The sequence below is a fragment of the Mirounga angustirostris genome, unplaced genomic scaffold (genome assembly GCF_029215605.1).
Source record: "Mirounga angustirostris isolate CCGP_5_RB_7025 unplaced genomic scaffold, mMirAng1.0.hap1 SCAF_9, whole genome shotgun sequence".
NCBI classification, from domain to species: Eukaryota; Metazoa; Chordata; class Mammalia; order Carnivora; family Phocidae; genus Mirounga; species Mirounga angustirostris.
The window spans coordinates 120,761,254-120,783,210 of NW_026991717.1; the positions used below are offsets into that span (position 1 = coordinate 120,761,254).

The 21,957-nt window shown below is 44.8% G+C and overlaps 1 protein-coding gene across 1 annotated transcript in view; it reads left to right on the plus strand.

Annotated features, from left to right (window-relative positions):
* The window catches only part of NRXN3 (neurexin 3), a 1,531,407-nt gene that overhangs the window by 353,441 nt on the left and 1,156,009 nt on the right, over positions 1 to 21,957 (plus strand). The window lies entirely within an intron of this gene.

The following is a 21,957-nucleotide window of genomic DNA, read 5'->3' on the forward strand; positions in this document are numbered from 1 at the left end:
AACTAGATGTACCTATTTACATTGGGATAGATGAACTATATGAAACTGCTCTGGTAAAATCAGACTTTTGAAGGTATAGGATTCCTGCCCCCCCCCCCCCCCCCAAATTGACAACTGAAAATTATGCCAGAGAGGACTCATTGTCTTCTTTGGTAACATCCTGGCCAGGCTTGGGAAGTTCCTAGAAATAGCAAACCCTTTTCTCTCAGCCAGGGACTCAGGTCCCAACCTTGCTGGGCAGAGTGGATGATGTGTTTCATAATGCATGAGTGTTTATTTAACAAACAGCAGGGCTTTCTAATTAAATTATTGTTGGAGATACAGACGGCATAACCTTTCCCTCAGGGTGAGGTACTCACTGGCTTTTCCAAGATGTGACCCCTCACGAGCCCGCTGGCCTCTCGGGCAGTCCGTGCGGAGGGGCTTATTAGGAGTGAGCTGGGTCATTGTAGCCATCTGTGTTGAATCATTCAGCATCCGAAGTACAGGCTTTGGTGTAGTTGGCTTCCCCACCCAGAATTTCTCTTTATACCAAAGCTCTTGGAATGCACGCAGGTCTGGAGACCCTTATGTTGGAATGATGGGGAAAAGAGGCTTTAGTAAGCTCTTGGAGGAAGCTCCGTACAACTTCTGGCTTGAAGGAGTAATAAGTGATTCTTGTAAATCTCATCCGGTCAGTTCCTGAGTTACTCTGAAGCGTGGTTGCATTTAAGGTTCAGGACTTCAGTTACAGAGACGGGTCCCTAAAGGATTAAATACATATCAGAGTTACGCTTTCTCAGGATGCTTCTTTTCCATTATGGTGATTATATTAGGCAGCATAGACCTCCTTATACTGTAGCAACAAATTAAGCCTTAAATCTGGGTGCCTTAAAACAGCATAGGTTTATTTCTCACATTACATGTTGAACACTAGTAACAATGGGGTTTTGTTTTGGCAACTCTGTACTTAAATTAATTTCTCTCTGATTACCTATTGTAACAAAACAAACTGCTCCAAAACTTAGTGGATTAAAACTTTATATTACCTATCACAGTTCTGTGGATTGGCTGTGATCAGTTGAAGGTTTTTTTTTCTACTTTATGTGATATCAGCTATCTGGTATCTTGATCAGCGGGGGCATCAAAGATATCTTGTTCACGTATGTGGAGAGCAGTTGATGAGACAGCGCAGCTGGAGAGAACCTACATGTGACCTCTCCATGTGATCTAGGCTTCGTACGGCATGGTGGCTGGGTTCTAAGTGGGGGGATCTTAAGAGCAAATGTTCTCAGAAAGCCAGATAGAAGCTACAAGATCTCTTATGACTTAACTTCAGGAGTCACTCAGTGCCATTTCCACCATATTCTGTATTTTAAAAGTGAGTGACAGGGCCAGCCTGTATTTAGGGTGAGGAGACTACAGAAAGGCATAAATACTAGGAGTCATGGTTCACTGGGGGCCCACCTTTGGAAACCAGCCACTTAGATGGATAGAGACATGATGAAAAGAGTTTTGATGAAAATGTGCTTACTGTAACTTGAACTGGGTCTGATTGTTAGCTGGTTAAGTTAGTCTTTATTCTGGAGCTTAGGTGAAGAGAATGAGTGGTGAATGAACCTCCTCTGAGAAGTAATGATATCCAGGGCACCTGGGTGGCTCAGTCGTTAAGCGGCTGCCTTCAGCTCAGGTCATGATCCCAGGGTCCTGGGATCGAGCCCCACATCAGGCTCTCTGTTCAGTGGGAAGCCTGTTTCTCCCTCTCCCCCTCCCTCTGCTTCTGTTCCCTCTCTCGCTGTGTCTCTCTCTGTCAAATAAATAAAATCTTTAAAAAAAAAAAAAAGAAGTAATGATATCCAATTAGCAATGGACAGGGCTTGCTGGCCTTAAGCACAGATAACCTTTGGTCTCTTACCATGTTTCTTCCAAAGTGGCATAAAGCAGTTTTTAAATGAGACCTATTGAGATGTCCTGACAAGATCTTTTCCTTTCCTCTCATGTCTGGCCTCTTCACCTCCATGTGAACACATTATCAAGAAATAAGACCTAGGATTTTGAGATGGGTACGTAGGAGCAAAAGAGAACTAGAATGAGGACATTCTTTTACACGTGTCCCTTGGTATTCTCAATGGCCGCAGGGTGGGGTGCTAAAGGCAGAGCCGGGGATAACTTAGAACCCTATAGCAGAGATCTGGGGAGTGGGGCCCTGCGGGGATGGAAGGGGGAGGCAGAGCTGGAGCGCCTCCATTCTGTGAGAGTGGCGTTTGCCTTTGAGGAAGGAACAGTAATATTTCATGTCTTCCGTAGTGTCTCCTACCTTTAAATGTCAGTCTCTGCAGCTGCCTTATCTACTGGAGCACATTTCAGTTAGGTATTCCAAATCATACTCTTTTCTTCCAGGACAAATATGCCAGAGGTGATATTTACTGTTACAGCAGCATTTTAAATCCTTGCAGGGAGGGGAGGGAAGAAAGCCCTAGTGAATAGCAGTTTCTCCCTTATAATAATAATAAAACAATAATAGAAGAAGTGAATTCTGGGTGGGATGCCCGTGACTGGCTGATTTAAGTGAACATCTTTTGTCTCCACCCTCCTTGGTCGCCCTCCTCCCGTGCCTGCCTTAGCGTGAAGGTTATGAAGCTTGGCTCTGTTGAGAATGGCCTCCCAGTCTTCTTCATGGAGGTTCATGAATGTCTCCTAGCATGGTTTCTACCTAGAGACAACTGGGCTCCTACTTCACCCATTCCTTGTTCCTTCTTTTGTTTGGGGGAATGTTTGCATGAAATCAGAATCACTATGTCTCAAGTATTTTACCAGGCGCCACTGCTTCTGCCCACCTGTGGGCCATCTTCATCTCTCAGTGGAGCACCAACCCCACCTCCAGGAGGCATAATGGTTGAGAAACTTGCATTTACATGTTTCCTCCTTGGAATCAAGTCCCCATTCCTTGGCCTGATATTCATGTCTCAGCTCACTTGTTACTGGTCCTTATGATGTGGTTTTGGAATATAGGTGAGCTTCGGTGGGTTGAGGTCCAGAGCCAACCACCAAGAAAGAATTCTTGAGACGTCTTTGGTCCAAAATGGTGGTTTTATTAGAGCATGGGGACAGGACCCGTGGGCAGAAAAAGCTGCTGCACTGGGGTTGCGAGGGGTGGCTGATTATATACTTGGGAGTTGGGAGAGGTAAGGAAAAAGGGAGGTGTCCGAAAGGACTTTCATATGGTAAGTAGGACCCTCAGAATACTGGAGGCCTTGCCATTGTCAATTTAAGGTGGTTTTCCCTCTAGCAAGGCATTAACATGAAGATAATTGGGAGCTTCCTGGAAGAATATCACACATTCCCACCCAGGAGTGGGGGGGAAGGTTGCAGGGTGTCAGCTTGTGCTTCGTCCTCAGCTAGCCTTCTGCTCCCTCATCACTTATATCCACTTGTTCACTGGGCTGATGTCTTCACTGCCTCCCTAGTAGATTTTGCACTTTCCTCTACCCAAGCCTTATGCAGGCTAGCACGATGCTTGGCACGTGGGGTTGGTGGTAGTGATGGGGTCTCAGTCAATATCTGCACCATACCCCCACTCCCCCCCCCCCCACAGGCCCCATATTGAGAATCCTTCCACTACATCTCTTATCCATATTTCTGATTCTTGCCCTCACTTACGGGCTCAGATTAGGATCCACTTCCTCTGTTCAGGCTTCTTTGACTTCCTTAGCACTTGGTGCTGCTCTGTTCTGAAGTTTTAAAATGCTCATTATCATCACTGCTCATTTGGCATTTGGCATGTACTATCCCATGCTATTTTGAATGTCCATATGGTGTCTACCCAAATAGACTGTAAGTGCCTTACAGGCAGGGATAACTTTGCCTTGTGCTTATTTCATCTTCCCTCAGAGTCCTCAAGGTAGTTCTTTCAACATAGAAGGTGCTCAGTTAATAGTCATTAAGTGGACAGATCAAGGAGTCAGTGCAGCCCGGGTCCAAAGAAGCCTGCCTTTCGGTGGCCAGTCGACTCCGTTTGGAAGTCATAAACTTGCACAAAACAGGGTCTCTCATCTTACTCTTTCCCCTATAAGCAGAGCTGTACTACTTGGATTTCCTAGAAGTGAGGGCTCTTGCCCCTGCCTGATTCCCTGAAACTGATGGTTCAGGTGGGGAATGTTCCTAGTGTGAGAGAATTTTGAAATCATTGGGCCTTTGCCACATCCAGTATTTGACAATCATGGTGTCTTGATGGTTAGAGCAAAGGAGGATCAGCCTATTAGGCCATGATTTCAAGTTCAAGTTCATAGCGGACTAAAAGTAGAGCCTCACACCCAGTTTCAGTTTGTCTCTCCCATTTAACATTTGGTTAATCTCTTTTTACCTCCATTTCCCCATCTAGAAAATAGATTGAATGGTGGCTGTCTATGTGCTTTTATATAATAAACGTAAAAGAACTTTGGATATAGTAAAACACTAGCTGGATGTCAGAAAGCATAGGCAGCACCTTGTAAACATCAGCTAATATTTATTGAGGGCTTACTCTGTACATGGGTCTGCGCTAGGTCCAGACTGCGGCCTTCCTGCATTATATAGTTGACCTGCTGAGGAGTTCAGGATTCCATATGGCCTGGACCCTGATCCACAGGTAGGTGAAGCTGGAAGAAGGATTGTAGTGACGGGGTTTTGGAATATAGGTGAAGTTCTGTGGGGTGAGGTCCAGAGTCGGCGACCAAGAAGGAATTCTTGAGACATCTTTGGTGCAAAAAGGTGGTTTATTAAAGCATGGGGACAGGACCAGTGGGCAGAAAGGGGTGGCTGATTATATACTATGGGGTTGGTGGAGGTAAGGAAAAGGGAGGTTTCAAAAGGATTTTCATACGTTAAAGAAGACTCACAGGATACTGGCAGCTTTGCCCTTGTCAGGTTGAGGTGGTTTTTCCCTCTAGCAAGACATTAACATGATGATAGTTGGGAGCTTCCTGGAGGAACAGTATTCAAGTATCTGTCAATGGGTTACGGGTTATCAGGACATTTAATTGTAGCTACATTCCCTTCTGGAAGCTAAGCCATTGATAGAGATGCTTTGTTCATTGTAGATTGCGAAAACATTTGGAAACTGAAGGAGGAGTCTTGTAGGATTGTGATCACTATTAGTTAAGTATTTGTTTTTCCTTTCCTTAGCTTTAGGGCAGCCAGGAGTGCCTGAGAAATGTCTCATATATCCCATGGGGGGGGGGTGTGGTTTGTGGGGAGTCAGCTTCTGCTTTGTCCTCAGCTTGCCCTCCGTTCCCTTATCAATAGCCTAGCAATCACATCTGGATGTTAAGCCACCACTGTTAGGTCAGGGAAGACGGGAAGCTAAGTGTATGGCAGAAAGCTGACCTTGCACATTTTGCATTTCAGCAGGTTCTGTCCCTTAAACATTTCAGAACACTCAGATTTTGCCACCTCCACTCCTTGAAAGTTATGCCTCTGTGAAGACTTTTCAGGTCTTGGATGATGAGTTGTATCTAGCTTGCTGGTGGTGCTCACCACTCCAGAGTAATCCCTGGAGCCTCTGCTAAGCCTGCTTCCTCTCAAAGGACGGTCTAAAAACCAGATGCCCCTGACTGATGTTGCTCTTCAGCCAGCTTTGGCCACAGCCTGGCAAGGACAAACAGTGACCTTCGGGCCAGGGAGTCTACTGTCCTCAGCCCTGTTTTCATGTAAATGTCGCTGCCAGTAAAAGGAAGCTGATGCACAAAGTATTGGCTGTGAAGGCAGAACTACCTCTAACTGAAATGTCCTTGGGACTTTTCCCTCCTTTTCTTTTTCTTCTAGTTTTCTATGTGGCATCAGCCGCTGAGTAAGGGAAAGCCAAGAGGTTTAAGTATGTTGGTGCTCACTGGGCCAGATTAATAACCCAAAAAGCCTTCCAGACTGGCCATTTGGGGGTGAGGCCGACTAGCCAGAAAGTGTTGGGTTGTGGGGAGCACTGGCTGGAAAACCAGCCTCCCCCAGAGGTGCGAGCTGACAGGCAAACCGATCAAGTGGCAAGCTCTCCTGCTTCCTCCCTTCCTTCCTTCCCTCACTTCCTTGCCTTCTTTTTGCCCCGAGCTTGAGATGGTTGCTCGCCAGTGGCTCCAACCTCTGACGGCTGCTGCCCTCTACTGGGCAAAAAGCCTCACTGGGAGTGGGAGGTGCTGAGCTCTGGACCAGGAAACCAGCCTTCAGGCCAACCAAGCCTGCTCTGTCTGTGGCTCCTGTGTGATTTGGCTTGAGGGCGGGCAGAAAGATTCAGAGAGCCCCCCCTTGTACCAAAATCTCTACGGAATCTATCCACTAGGGGGATTCATTGTTTTGGATCCTTTGAGCTCCTGGGAGAGGTGACTTCTGGCTTCTCCTTACCTGGGTCGGACATTGTGATATTGTGGCCTTCCACCATGGATGATCCTTAAACACTGCCGGTGACTTTGCTTCCTGGATTAGCTAGACACAATCCTTTCTCAAAGGAAGGCCACAGAGGGAAGTTGAGTCTGAAGGGGGCTGTGGAAGCATGGGTCTAGTAGTGGTCTCCTGGCTCAAAAGAAGCCATCATAGAGCAAGGGTCCTGAGTTACCAGGAGGCGGAAAAAGAGTATGAAGAGCCAGGTGAGAGTGGGGAATGTGGTCTATTATGGGGGAACAGTGGATAGGAAGGTACATAAGAAACTGGCCTTTAGCACCTCTCAGCTTTCCCCAGAGCTGGTCGTACTGGTAGACTGTGCTCAGTTGGCTTCAGAAGCTAGAAGCGCAGGAGGATCCCTGTCTCCAGTATGACCATAGAGTGATCCTGGGGCATTTCTGGATCCTCAGCCTAGAGTACAGCCCAGCCAGACAGGAGCAATGACCTCACTGACCACTCAGTGATTCTACTTGAGGGATTTATTTTCCTTTCATGAGCTCCTGCCAAGACTCTTGGTTAGAGCTAATGGGGCTCCCCCAGCCAGCAAGTGTCTCCTGGTGATGTGCATAAACAGTGCCAGGATGGAAATAGGTTTCCTGTTCTTAATGGGCTTGTCAAACCTCTTATTGAGTGGGGTTTAAATGGCATTATTATGAAAAATAATAATAGTAAGCAAGTATTAGTAGTAGTAGTAGTAATAGTAGGAGCAGAAAAATTATGATATGGGGCCTCACTACCCTTCCCATTTTAACCTTGCCAGATTGAACATCTTTTTGCCAATAAATACCCAGGGATGGTGGTGAGTGACACCAGACCAATAATTGGGGAAGACGGTGTACTTTGCCTTCATGACCTGCGGCTTCCCAATTCTGAGCCCTTTTCCACTTTTTTAGTGTTTTCTCCTCCCTTGTCCCTTTCTCTCTGGGTTCTCAAGGTCTCATTCTGTCCAGGAAGATGGAACTCCAAATTTCTCTCCCTCTTAATTTTAATTAACATCAAAAGGGTTTAAGTTTAGGTTTCAAGTAGAGGTGATTTTTGGAAAGGGTAGTGGACCCTGGAAGAAGCCTAGTGAGAAGTGGGGCTCATCTGCTCATCGTTAGTTTACAGCTGGGACTGGAGTGGTGATGTGTATCTCAAACTTCAGTAATTTCTAGATCAGGTGGTTCACTATTTTTACTGCTACTTTTTACAAAGGTATTGATTTTCTTTATTCTGATTGTCCTGTTTGACTTAAGTAGTTTTGGCATCTTCTTAAGCAGTGTGCCTATGAAATTATGGGTTCAGTGTGTGAGCCAGGTGTTTTTTTTTTTTTTTTTTTACCCAATATATATTAAAATGGATTCCTAACAGCTAAATTAAAAAAAAAAAAAAAGTTCGTCCATGTGGCGAATGTGTCATGCCCTTGAGGGAAGGTGTACCATACTTCTGGAAACACTGCTATAGAGAAGAGGTTGTTAAACTTTTGTGGGCATCAGAAACACCAGCAGAGCTTATTAAACTTTAGATTGCTGGGCGCTCCCTTAGAGATTCTGGTTTCGCAGGTCTGTTGTGGGTTGAGTCCCATGACTTTGCAGTTCTAACAGTTTCTCAGGAGCTGTTGATATCCAGGGACCCCACTTTCAGAAGCCGTTGTCCAGAGGGCAAGAGCCCATTCTCCATTTCCACATGGGTAGGTTTCCTCGTCTGAAAATGATGACAGCACCTATTTCAAAGGGTTTATCTTACGCTCATATTGAGTTTGATGGACTTTATGGCCTCAACAATAGATGTGTATTTCTCAGAGTTCTGGAGGCTGGGAAGCCCAAGTTCAAGGTGCTGGCAGAGATGGTGTCTTCACATTGCTGAGAGAAAAATCATTTCTCTTATGTCCCTTCTTATAAGACACTATCCCATTCATGAGAGCTTACTTCTGTGACCTGATTACTTCCCAAAAGTCCCACCTCCTACTACCATCATGTTGAGAGTTGGGATTTCAACATAGGAATTTGGGTTGGGGGGGATACAGGCATTTCATCCATAACAATGTTTATCAACATTAAATGAGTTACTATATGTAGAACACCTGGCATATGGCAGAATGATTTTTCTTGGCACCATTCTACTGGTTTGGAGTTTTTTAAGCTGTAGAGCTTTTTAGAGTTCAGCTTGAAGCTCAGATGGGAAATACAGGGAATTCTGTCAGGTTCATTTTAGTTCTAAGTTTAAGCCCGTTATGCAACTCTGGGTGGCCAGGCAGTTTTCCAGCAGCATCCCACCAGTATTCTATCTTTCAGAACCCTGGCAGAAAGAGACAGTGGGTCTTCGTTTCTCTGTCTGGTCAAATGCCGTGCCGAGGGCTGAGGAACAGAGATGAGGGGGAGTGGATTCTTGCTGTGCTCGCTGTGTTCTGAGCAATAGGCAAAAAGTAACTCAGTTCGATTAGATGATTGTATTTGTGATTTTTTTGAAGCTGAGCCCCCTTTCTGTGTTTGTGGAGTTCACCCGTGTGATTCTGAAAGGAAGACAGGACCCTCCTTTTATTACCGAAGCCCAGAAGCCTAGTCTCACTTTCCCCAGCCTTAGAAAACCACGTGAGCCAGGCTCCACAGATGGAAGCGTTCACTCTGCTGATGGCGGGGGTGGGGTGGGGGGGTAGCACCGCATCTGGGGCCAGGGGTGGCGGTGCCAGGAGCCAAGGACCCTGTCCCTGGGATGTCACCTTTGCTGTTGGCAGCCTTCTGACATTTCTGCTCGTCTTCCATGTATGCTTCTCAAGCTCTTCCATCACATCCTTTTCCACCTGGCCCAGAAATGATGGTTTTTAGAGCAGTAAAGTGACATATCACAAACTTTTAAAGATAACTGGCCACTGCCTGGGGCATGGATTAGAGGAGGAGTGACCCAAGGCAGGAAGACCAATGAGGAGGTGTTATCTGAGGAATTGAGGTTAGAGATGAGAGGACAGAGGAGGAAATGATTTAGGAGGTAAAACTGACAAAGTTTGATGATTGGGGACCTGATTTTATCTTTGAACTTAGACGACAAAACCAAATTTTCATTTTTGTGCGCAGCATTAGTTGCCTTTTGGGGGTAAGTCTCCAATTTGTTGGCAATGTAGGCACCCCCAAATTGGTGGGGAAACAAGATGAGAGGTTCTTGAATAGGACTGTGTTTGGAGTATAGCTTGGCTATGGTTTTCTCCATTTCAAGTCTTCTCAGCTCTCCAAACCGAGCCTTTGCTAGACGTTAGGCATTGATAGTTATTTAAGAATACCATTTCTTTTGATTTTGTTGTTGAAAATAGAGGGAGAAATCCCACATGATCTTGTACAAATACGCAGTTACACAACACAAAGTGCATCTTGGTTTTGAGATGCCTCAGGGGCCCAGGTGAACCGTGTGATTAGGTCTGCTAGAACAGGGTATATGCCGTGGGCTCCTGGCTGCTTTTATAAACCTCCTCTTTTCCTTCCTCTCACTAACAAATATCCCACTGAGTTAGTACCTCCCCAGCCCTGTGAGTCGAAGGGTTCACAATTAAGTGTTCCTTATTGCTGGATGAGTTTATACACTGCCAGACATATATGCACCTGCTCCTTGCGGTGTATTTATTGGGAGACTGCCACCACTGTCTTCTCCACTCTTTGAAAAAGGCTTTGGGTAGATCCAAAGCACTGGCTATTTACATAGCTAGCTCCCGCCTGCTTTTTCAAGGCTCTTTGTTCAAGTGTCAGTCCTGGTTTGTAAAACACCAACAGAGTTGGGGGGAAACGTAATTACAGTTCACATCTGGCGTTTCTACCGACAGGATGCTGAGCTGCCTGACTGCACTCCTTTCCTGTCGCTTCTCTCATTTTGTCTTTTCAGTTCCAGGCTCCCTCTCCCGCACCCCCCACCCCCCAAGCTTGCTCTTCTGTGTGCCAGAGAGCCGCACATGTGTAAGGTGGCAGGCTTTCTCCTGGCCACTAGGTAGTCTGGTCTATACAGCCTGCCCACCTTCAGGGTGTCGAGATGCCAAGGCCCTGGCTGGTTACAGAGGGAGATCTCTTGTGTGTTCCACCCTCAGAGGCCATGAGGGGCAGTCGTCTGTATCTAGATCTGAAACCAACCCTTTTCTGGATCAGACCACTCGAAGAGCTTTACATGATTATTTTAGACTGTGGAGACTTCCAGGCTTCCTAGAAGGCATATTGCTGCTTGGATGCTATTCTGATTTGTCTCTCTACATTTAATGATGTAATGTGTCAGGACTCGGTGACAGGCACATGTGCACCCACATCCCAAGATCATTATTAGTAGATACCGTTTCCTGTGGTCACAATTCCCCTGTTGGAGGAGGGTAGTTGAGAGTAGTGATTGTCTAACTTTTGAGTTTCAAAATAATATATTTAAATTAATCATGGTGACCAACATGGATCACTTTTTTTTTTTTAAGATTTTTTTTTTAAAGATTTTATTTATTTATTTGACAGAGAGAGAGCACAAGCAGGGGGAGCAGCAGAGCGAGAGGGAGAAGCAGCAGAGGGGCTCCCGCGGAGCAGGGAGCCTGATGTGGGGCTCGATCCCAGGACCCTGGACCATGACCTGAACCGAAGGCAGACGCTTAACCGACTGAGCCACCCAGGCGCCCTGAACATGGATCACTTTTAAAGAAATATTTCAGCTACTCTTATTGCTACTTATCATAAAAGACACATTTTAATTTCAAAATGTAGGGAAGACTTTTTTTTTTTAGTATAAAGAACAGTTCTTTACAGTAAATAACGTAGGTTTATTTTTAAAATGCCTTTTTGATAGGAAGAATGCTATTTCTTGAAATAGTAGAAATGGTTTCCTGTGGCCACCCAGCCCTCAAAGGTGGGGGAGGGAAAGTGGGGGGATGAAGGGACAGCAAGGGAGTATCTTCTGTAACTTTCTGCACCATGCTAGGCATCCAGTGGTGCAGCTCAAGCTTCATCTCCCTCATTGCTCTGAAATTCCTTCAACCTTAGGTGCTTAGTAACTGTTTGCCATGAACGATCTTCTGCAGTTTGCCATTATTTTATGTTTATTCACCAAAAACAAATTAATTTATTTCAACCTTCACACACACACACACACACTCACTCACTCACTTTATTTCTTAAACATAGAAAACACTTTTCTTTTTGATTTCTTTTTTGGTAAAAATTCATGATTTACCTTTTCTGTGATTGCTATAATGTGATCATTGGTAAAATGTTATTTAATAAATGATGACTTGTGCTTTTAGTATAATTAATGTCATTGATGACATGCCATTTTCATAGGAAAATGCTAGGGAAGATGGTCTGGCAGACATATAGTAAGTTCAGTTTTGGGCATAGCAAGTTTGAAATTATAGCAGACCTTCCAGATGATGTCACATCCAAAGTTTTCTTTTCTTCCACCTATATTGTACACTTTTGCTATCACAGGCTATTTTTTTTTCTTCTTTGTCCCTCCCTAGTCCAGTGATGAACACGTAATCATGAGTAAACACTTCCATGTTGCTTTAGGAACTGTGTAGAAGGAGGTTGGTGAAAATTTCCAGGAAATACGGGAGTTGGGAGTTGGTGATCAATGAGTGATATGGGGCAGTGATATAAGAGACACGCAACAGAGGTATGGGGGTGTAATTGAAGGTTTTAAAGAATGAACATGAAATGGGAGATGAAAAATGAGTAGCTAAATGATGCAGGTTGCTTTTTTTTTTTTAAGATTTATTTATTTATTTTAGAGAGAGTGTGTGCATGCTTGTGAGAGCGTGTGTGTGCAGGAAGGTTGGGAGCAGAGGGAGAGGGACAGAGAGAATCCCAAGCAGGCTCCGTGCTGAGGGCAGAGCCAGATGCAGGGCTCGATCTCATGACCCTGAGATTGTGACCTGAGCTAAAATCAAGACTTAGGTGCTTAACTGACTGAGCCACCCAGATGCCCCATGATGTAGTTTTCTTAAAGGTCACTAATAACTTGGGATTCAGAAAATCATATGGTTTTAATGGGATGAAATTTTTGGCTGGAACACTTCACATCTAGAGATTCTAAGAAGTTCATTCATGTGAAGTGATTCATTCATTCACTGAACAAATAATTCATCAGACCCTTACTATGTGCTGGGATTATTATAAGTGCTGGGAATGTAGCAGTGGATAAAACAAAAATTCCTTCCCTCCGAGAGCTTATATGCTAATGGAGAGTGATAGGCAATCAACAAAATAAATAAATATACAGTATTGTCGGGTGCCTGGGTGGCTCAGACGGTTAAGCGTCTGCCTTCAGCTCAGGTCATGATCCCAGGTCCTGGGATCGAGTCCCGCATCGGGATTCCTGCTAGGCGGGGAGCCTGCTTCTCCCTCTGCCTCTGCCTCTCTCTCTCTGACTTTCATGAATAAATAAATAAAACATTAAAAAAAAAAGATTTACAGTATTGTCAGTGGTGGTGAGTGTTCTGAAGAAAAAACAAAACAAAAAAAGTAGACATGGGGCAGGCTGGGGCAGTGGTGGTGCTTTCAGGCTTAGGTAGGATGGAGACGAACACAGAGGTTGACAGGCAGCCATGGTGCCGTACTGTTTTTCCAGGGACCAACGCAAGATGTTCGGGAAGCGAGAGGCCTCAAATTCTCTGAGTACAATCTGACTTTGCATCCCAATTAACAGTGACAGCCTACTGCTTTAGAATAGGAAATAAAGTGGAAGGAAAGCAAACGCTTGATAGTTGACCTGACATTCACTGTTGCAAGATTGGGAACGTACAATAAATGTCACTGATGGAGCAATATTCATGAAGTAAAAATGTCAGTTTTCAATTTGGCATGAGGATGGTTTGACATGTATTAGTCGCACACAGAATATTATCATAATTAATGCATTAATAATGCAGCTGTCTTTTTCCTCCCCAGCCCAAATTAAAGAGGAGAAAATGGAGAGAGTCAGGTAAAGAGCAGCGCTCACCCTGATCAGACCTTTTCCGCCAGCATTTTTCTCCTCCTCTGCCATCTCCGTGGCTCTGGCTTCTGACTGGTGTCAGTCCACATTTATCCATCTCAATTTTTCCCTCATGTTTCCACGAACAACACCAGTGGCCTTGTCTGCTGAGGCCCCTCTTCTTAATTTCAACAGTAGTTTAAAAGACAGTTATAATGATACACATGTTTACTGTAGAAATGGCATACAAATGAAATCAAGAATATAAAAATCTCCCATGGGCCCACCGCCCAGAGAAAATGACTACTAATATTTTGGTGTTTATGTTTCAGTCTTTTTTATTCTAATCATACCTATTTACAAATGTGGTATCATTTTATACGTAGTGTGATGGTCGGTTTAGTACATGGTAAATATTCTTTCGTCTTCCTCAGTGCTTTTCTACAACATCCAATGGCTGGGTGGTGTTTCATTATACAGATGTGGCATGATCTAATTAATATCTCCTTACTGTCATGTAAGTTTTTATATATTATGCTGCGTGAAATAAGTCAATCAGAGAAAGACAGTTATTGTATGGTTTCACTCATATGTGGAACATAAGGAATAGTGCAGAGGACCATAGGGGAAGGGAGGGAAAACTGAAGGGGGAGAAATCAGAGAGGGAGACAAACCATATGAGACTCTAGATGCTGGGAAACAAACTGAGGGTTGCTGAAAGGGAGGTGGGTGGGGGGATGGGGTAACTCGATGATGGGCAATAACGAGGGCACGTGATGTGATGAGCACTGGGTGTTATACACAACAAATGAATCATTGAACAGTATACCAAAAGCCAATGACGTACCGTATGTTGGCTAATTGAGTTTAAATAAAAAATATATTTTTCATATAATAAACAATGTGACAAGCATACATTCAGCCAGGTCTTTGTACATATTTATGATGATTTATTTTGAACAAATTCTTAGATGTGGAGCTGATGGAAGTATTAGTTGCCCATTGCTGTAATAATGCTGCAAAACAAACAAAACTGTGTGGTATAAATAGTAAGCATTATTGTTCACCTGACTGGGGTCCTACCAGCTGGCTTTACTGATCTTGGCTGGGCCTGCTGTCATGTCTGGCCATTGATTGGCTGGCTGTCAGCTGATAGAGGGTAGCCAGAGCTGGGCGCCTGGGGGAACTTGGCTCTGTCTCATTCTCCAGCAGGCTGGCTCAAGCATGTTCTCATGTCATTGGCAGAGACATGGCAAGCTCATTCTTACATATGCTTTTCAAGTCTCTGCTTCTATCACATTTACTAACACCACAAAGCAAGTCACATCACTAGGGCTCGGGTCAAGGGGCAGGGCATTCTGCCTCATTCACAGTTAGAGGGTACTGCAGAGTCACATGACAGAGTCAGGGATTTAGGGAAGGGTCAACAATTGGGGCCAACTTTGCCATCTCCCTTACTGGGTCAAAAGGCAATCTTATTTTTAAGGCTCATGATAGAAATTTCCAAAGTGCTTTCCAGAAAGCCTGAAATGACCGCAGTAATGGTGTAAGAGACTTCACAGTTTCCCAGTTCTCTTTACTCTTGCTGATTATGGGAGTGATTTATGACTTTTCATCTTGACTGTTTTTTTTTTTTTTTAAGATTTTATTTATTTATTTGACAGAGAGAGACAGCGAGAGAGGGAACACAAGCAGGGGGAGTGGGAGAGGAAGATGCAGGCTTCCCACTGAGCAGAGAGACCGATGCGGGGCTCGATCCCAGGACCCCGGGATCATGACCTGAGCCGAAGGCAGACGCTTAACGACTGAGCCACCCAGGTGCCCCTCATCTTGGCTGTTTTGATTGGCATCTCTACCTGTCCCTCTAAGGCCGCACGTTTGCTCTTTGTGTTGGTTGTTTCCTTATAGGGTACCCCCAGAGCTGCCCTTGTCTCTAGTCTACTTATCCTCTTGGTCCTGTTCCTTCTGCGCACTTGACCTTGCACCTGTGCTGACCAGCTATCAGCTATCTGGAATATCTGTGATCCAGAAGAGCCCTTCCCCAGCCATTCTGAGTAAGCAGGAGTTCACTACCCATCTTTTTTTTTTTTTTTTTAAGATTTTATTTATTTGTGAGAGAGAGAATGAGAGATAGAGAGCATGAGAGGGAGGAGGGTCAGAGGGAGAAGCAGACTCCCCGCCGAGCAGGGAGTCCGATGCGGGACTCGATCCCGGGACTCCAGGATCATGACCTGAGCTGAAGGCAGTCGCTTAACCAACTGAGCCACCCAGGTGCCCCACTACCCATCTTTTAACTCCACCACCTACACTACACAACAGCAGGGTAATTGTTAGTCCTCGTTATTCCTAGAATCCCAGAATTATTTAGGGCCAGAAAATAGCGAAAAATTCAATCATTTTTTTATACAATATTGTTCCTAGGAGATAGCTATGAATGTGGGTATGTGTGTGGATAAAGACACAGCTGTAGATAAAAATTTACCTGAAGAAAAGGCTGGAAGAAATGAGCCACTGTTAATATTTTAGCATATCTTTGTGTAGAGGAATTATGGGTGAATTAAAAAAAAACCTTTAACATTGTGTAGAGAAACTGAGAGTCAGAGAAAAATGACTTGCCTCCTGTCCTTCAGATAAATCATAGCAAAACTGTGAGTGTAGCCCAGTCCTGCAGCACCTGGTTTCATGTTCCCATGAGATGATACCACTGTAGGACTTCTGGAGCCCAGCTGTCTTTTGTTTGTTTGTTTGTTTCCGAGCAACATTGGTGGTTTGGTTTGGTTTGGTTTGGTTTGGTTTTGCAAGAGTGCTTTGCTTTTTGTGGGTTCATGAGGAAATTAGGAATATTTTAGAAAATGATTGAGTCATCTAAGCCAGCTATGTGGATGTAGTGTGCATATCCATAAAAAGTCCAGGTGCATAAGTTATCATTGCTTCCAAGTTTGACAAATGATTTAGGTAAATAGTGGATTTTTTTTTTTTTAATTTATTTGCGAGAGAGAGAATGAGAGACAGAGAGCATGAGAGGGAGGAGGGTCAGAGGGAGAAGCAGACTCCCTGCCGAGCAGGGAGCCCGATGCGGGACTTGATCCCGGGACTCCAGGATCATGACCTGAGCCGAAGGCAGTCGCTTAACCAACTGAGCCACCCAGGCGCCCGTAAATAGTGGATTTTATCTGTTAAATCACATTAAGCTGCCGAGCAGATGTGTCCTGAGTTTGGGGCGCATAATTTATCATAGGTATCACATGGATTCTTTGTAATTGTATTAATTATTTAGTATGTACAAAGGTAAGCTCTTCAGATTTAGGATGGAACTAAATAAGCTTTTTGGACATCTGAATTGATCAGATTGATTAGAGGAGGTCGCTAGGACAGAGCGTTCTTTCTCAGAGTGTACCTGTACTGGACTGATTCTGGAAAACTGAGGGTTGGTTAGGAGACAAGGACAGGGCCTCTGTCCATGGAGATGATGGGTTGGTCTGCTTGGAAATGAGTCTTTGGTTTGATTCCTGCTTGCCCTTTGTCTTATTTATCTTTCATCTGAGTACAGTTTCTAGGATTTTCATAAAGGAAAAGAAAACTTTGGTTATTTCTCTGGAGAGTAGAAATGGCTCAAATATTACTATGACGATGAGGAAGTGAGAAACGTACTTTGAAGAACCCTTGACTTGGAGAACACCAAAGAGCTGTTGGTGTCTTGGGGGTGTGATGTTCTGAGCCAAAGTCAAATGTTAAATGGAGGCATTGGGGGCCTAGAAATATGTTGCTATTGCTAAATTAGTACCTTTTACCCACCTAGGGCTTTCTCTAAGCCTTGTTGGATCACAGACGATACAGATGCTCAGAAATGGACACAAGCTAGTGGGGACAGAGACTGGGATGTGAGGCTGCTTCATCAAGCAATAGGAGGAAGAATCTAAGCCCCTAAGAAATAAGCATCAGTGGGTTCTCTTTCCTAGTGCTTCCGTGGTGTTTGGTGTCCTTTGTGCCAGTTGGCTTGCAGAGAAAGACTGCCTGGAAGCTGAGTTTTTGCCGGTGCTGGGGGGACTGCCAGCCAGTTAAAAATCATACAGAGCCTGTCAGCCACTCAGCTGGGGCCAGGTATTCCGGGCGACCCTGCTTGTTTATATGAGGATTCGAGCCTAATCCAATTGTCACTATTAGCCCACAATCCCACATGTACCTGGTCACATGCTGTCTTGGCATGTACACATGCACCTGGGCTCTACCTGCTAGGGTGAGTTACTTAGTTGTCCTAAGGTAGTTGTTGGCTGCTTCTGGATGACAAAGTGCTCAGTTAAAGGCAGTTTAAATAGTCATGTCACTAGAACCAAATAAATAGATTTTGATAAAACTAGTTCAGTTAATATCTCCCTTAGGGTGGAATGCAGTCTTTTCCACTTTATTTCTCTGGCTGAGAAAATCACTAACCCTATTTCCAACCTGTGTCCACACTCAGATTTAATTGCTGGCAAATCTGTGGCAATTAACCACAGATCCACATGGCTGTGGATTGAGATGCTTGGGGGGGTGGGTTGGGTGGTAGGAGGTTAAGTGAAAAAGGAAGTGCTAGAGCCAAAGGGCAAGGAGATGAGTTGGGGGCACATGACATCAGAAAGAGAAAAGCAGCAGTGTGGCGCCTCATCATCCTAGTCAAGGTCAACAGGGTGGTCCCACAAGTGTCAAGGACAGGGTCTGTGTTCCGTTATCTCAATTCTTTATAATAGTGCTAATGAGGCAAAAGTAGGAGCATGAAAGCTCCCCTAAGTTGTTTGGTTTTAGTAAGTCTCACAGCCTTAGTGTGCACCTTTAACCTACAGTTCTGGCTGGAAAATAACTATAACAGGGTGTGAGAAGGAATTGTGAATGGTAGCAGTGCACATTTGCCAGAAAATTCTTCAGAGTCATCCCAGCTTCTTAACCTCTCTGTGATCATTTCCTCTTCTGAAAAATTAGTAATAGAATAATAGTATCTATCTCAGGCTTCTTGGGAAGATTAAATGAGTTAATACTAAGAAGACATTGAAAACCGTGCCTGGTGTATGGTAAGTGGTCTTTACTAATTTTTGTTGCAGTTACATTTACTAACTGCCGCACTCCTGTTGGACTGGCAGCTGCAGCTCGTCAGAGAGTCTTTACTATTTAAGGAGTAATTCCTGGGTTGCTTCTGCTGCATAGAAGGGGCAGGGAAGCCTTTGGTACCACTGGAGCCACTCCTCAGCCATGATGAGTGTTGAGTGGTGGGGACACCTTGGCAAGGGCTGAAATGCACCCGCTCCAGCTTGCCTGCTCTGAATGTCAGGGGCTGTGAATCTCTGTAAACACCAGACTAGCCTCGACTTACCTTTCTGCCACGGCCGCTCAGCACTCACTCTCAGTTGACACCATACTAATTTGTACCTGTGGACCCCATCCTGTCTGAAATGGTCTTTGGTTGGCTCCTGAAGGACATTCTCACTCGATCTCTAGCTTAGCTGTGAGCTCCTTCCAGTGGAAGAACTACCTGTGCGTACTTCCCCTCACTGTCCCTCACCATTGGCGACCACTTTGTTCTGCACACATGGGAACCTATTCCTAATTTGGAGCATGTCAGGATTTATTCACCCTTGGGCTAACCTTAGCACCCGGCACAGAGCCATGGGAGGTGTGACTATGGAAATGTTTGTGGAAATGAATCTCAAACAGAGCTCTCCTGCCCATGTCCTTCCTTGAATCCCACCCACCATATACATGGCTTATACTGGCGGGTGTGACCACTGGCAGGTTTGATCACTTGGGGCCAGACCAGGGCTGAGGCTCCCAACAGGCTGCTTCACTCCTCTTGGGTTAGAGTTACCTGATCTGCATAGCATAATGCTTATATCCTCAGTCCTTGAAAAGGGAAGAAGTTCTGTTTATCCTCAGCCTCTTAGCATGACACCTTCCATTACCTACTCCTCTATAAACACAACCGTAGTCGCCACAGTTTATAAAACATCTGTATGCCGGGGGCTCTGTTAAAGTAGGTGCCTCGTGTAAGTTTTTCATTTGATCCCATGGATTAGGAATTGTACCCCATTTTTACAGTTGAAGAAACTGAGGCTTAGAGAGCTACTTGACCAAGATCATAAACTTACTATGTAGCATAAACTCCTGATCTAGTACTGACTTGGTCTAACTGGCCTTGCTCTTAACTTCTCTACAGGTTTATAAAAATACTCTTTTATCTATACTCAGATGTCTTTTAATTATTTTTCCTGCTTGAGCATCTGTTTCCTTCTCTGGAGTCACAGAACTTTTATTGACATTTCTTGCTCTGCCCTCTGATGCTGCAGTGACTTCATTGAGACTCTTGCGAATGTATAGTTGGCTGGGTCCTGCACCCCGCATGATTGCTTACTGGAAGCCTGGTTACTCTAGAGCAGGAGGAACTGAAGAGAAGGAGCACGATTCAGCTTCAAAGGTAAAGGCACCTGTTGTGATTCATACCTGGCTCATACCTGAGCCGGTCCATCCTAGGACCAACCCTGGTACGGCTTCAGAGTTCTCAGCATTAGCATCTTTTCAGTAAGTTTTGTGTCTTTCCATGGTCTTTCTAATATCTGTCCTCCATTAGGTGTTTATTAATTTGCACAGCACCCTTGGTGGTGGTATGTCCATTATTTATAAAGCTGAAGTGCCGAAAGTCAGTGTCCTCCAGGCAGTGAGAGAGAGTACAGGGCATTTGTGGGAGAGCCCAGGACTGCTCACATCTACAGGGCTTGAGAGAGACATTGGGGATTTTGGAGATTTGGAGTTTAAGGCGCCAGGGAGGTCTGAAGCTGCCGCCGTCAGTTTGCACTGTATTTTGAAAATCACACCTGCTGCTGTGTGGGGTGTGCTCTCCTCCCTGTCATAGCCCCTCACCATTACTCTGCAGTCACTACGCTGAGAGACAAGCAGCCACACTGATCCTTTATCTTATCATTAGGCAGCATCACCTTTCAAGTGTTTATTATCAGGAGAATAACCCATACGCGTGGACATGGGAGGCTATCTATAAATGTTTGTTGAATAAATAAAATAAATGCAATGCAAAGAAGGTCTCATTTACCCCAGACACTCAGTTCTGTTCCATAGAGGTCTCAGCCATCATCGGTTTTAGGTAGCTCCTTCTAGAACGATTCTGGGTGTACACAGACATGGGTGGACCAGCCCATCTTGCCTTCACCTGTGGGATTGGCTGGACATGTTGCTGAGAGCTCACTGCTGACTCTCCTGTCTGCAGCCCTGGGGTTCTGATCAAGGCCGCCTGGATACAGGCAGGCACCCAGGGAAAGCCCTTTTCCTTTTTGTCACCTCTGGGACCCACCCAGGGCCATCAAACAGACTCATCGAATCTCGGGAGGTCAGTTCCCACAGAGGTGCAGAGCTGTAGTGTTCGCAGGAAGATGGCAAATCAGAATACGGAGTTACGACTCACTCCCCTTTAAGTTCACCAGAATCTGAATAGAGTTGGGGGATAGGGGAACGGAAAGCTCTGGATGATTATTTTCTTCTTTTTACATTTCCTAAACTTTTAATAGTCATCTTATGTTTATAATGAAAACTTTATTTACAATGAAAAAACTCCCAATGCACTTAAAAAAAAAGAAGTGATTACCAGTTCCCATTGAAGTGGAGTCTTTTTTTTTTTTTTTAAAGATTTATTTATTTGAGAGAGCGAGAATGAGAGAGAGAGAGAGAGTACATGAGAGGGGGGAGGGTCCGCGGGAGAAGCAGGCTCCTCGCTGAGCAGGGAGCCCGTTGCGGGACTCGATCCCAGGACTCCGGGATCATGACCTGAGCCGAAGGCAGTCGCTTAACCAACTGAGCCACCCAGGCGCCCTGAAGTGGAGTCTTAAGCTCTCAACATATTAAATCTACTAATAAAGTTTTTATTGGTTACAAACATACAAAATCCCTTTATAAGAAACCCCAGGGGGGCAGTTGCCATTGTTTCCCTCGAATAGAATTGGGTCCTAACGAGGACAGTGCTAGAAATCACAGTCTGCAGAAACTGGAAATGAAATAGAGTTGGTTCAGGGTGTCTCTGCAGCGAATTAGGGTAGTGCCTTGAAAACTCTCCTGGACTGTGATAAGCATGGTGGGTAACAGGATCTCCCAGAGTGCTTTTAAAGCTGCACATGACTTGCTGTTCTCCTCCTTGACTTTGATTCACGTATTTAGAATCTGCTTCAGAACAGTGGTTCCCACTGTCTGGTTCGTTGGGGCTGGGAGATTACTGCCAATGAACTGTGGACCCTTCCAAACATAGCACATTATCTGCCCCTAAATAATACAGTTACCATTTCTGCAATATCTGCTGTATGCCAGGCACTGTTCCAAGAACTTTCTTGCGTTTACTCATTCAAGTCACTGACCTGGAGAAGCTGATAGCACTTGAATCCCCTTATGGATGAGGAGACTGAGACACAGCGGAGTGAAGCGGGTTGTCTAGGGTTTCTCTACTATTGGGAAGTGAAGTCATGCTGAAATCCATGCCATCCGGCTCCAGAGCCACCGTTCTGATCACCAAACCACACTGCCTGTCAGAGAAGTATGTGACGTTTCATATACGTGGGCTGTCTGAGTGTTGTGTGTAATATTTTTTTTCCAGTTGTTTGTAGATACTGTTGGGATTGATCAAATAAAAATTCACGTAAAAGTGATAGT